We start from the raw sequence: 373 nt of genomic DNA on the forward strand, positions 1-373 counted from the left end.
GAAAAAAATATCTTATGCTTTCTATTTTCCTAACACACACACGGAAGAGAAGTGCCGTGAGGGCAGGGGCTCTTGTTTTCCCGGATCTGAGCCTGGCCCTCAAACACTACCCAAATACTGACATGATATCCAGAGCCAGAAATGCAAATATCCACATGACTTCAAATACCCTAAGGATCCAACAGACCAAGTGGTCCATGTAACTATGGTGTGCTGGGCCATTCAACTGGTGTCCAAATCCCTGTCTAAGTGAGCTCTTTAATTTCGAGACTTTTCAGACAGCTGTTTTTTTTTTTGTTGTTGTTCTGTTTTGCTTTTATTAAAGGGATATGTTACAGTTATAATCAAGAATATCCCAGGCCAAGTGTGGTGG

This window comes from Colobus angolensis, unplaced genomic scaffold, assembly GCF_000951035.1.
Source record: "Colobus angolensis palliatus isolate OR3802 unplaced genomic scaffold, Cang.pa_1.0 Scaffold280, whole genome shotgun sequence".
In the NCBI taxonomy this organism is placed as follows: Eukaryota; Metazoa; Chordata; class Mammalia; order Primates; family Cercopithecidae; genus Colobus; species Colobus angolensis.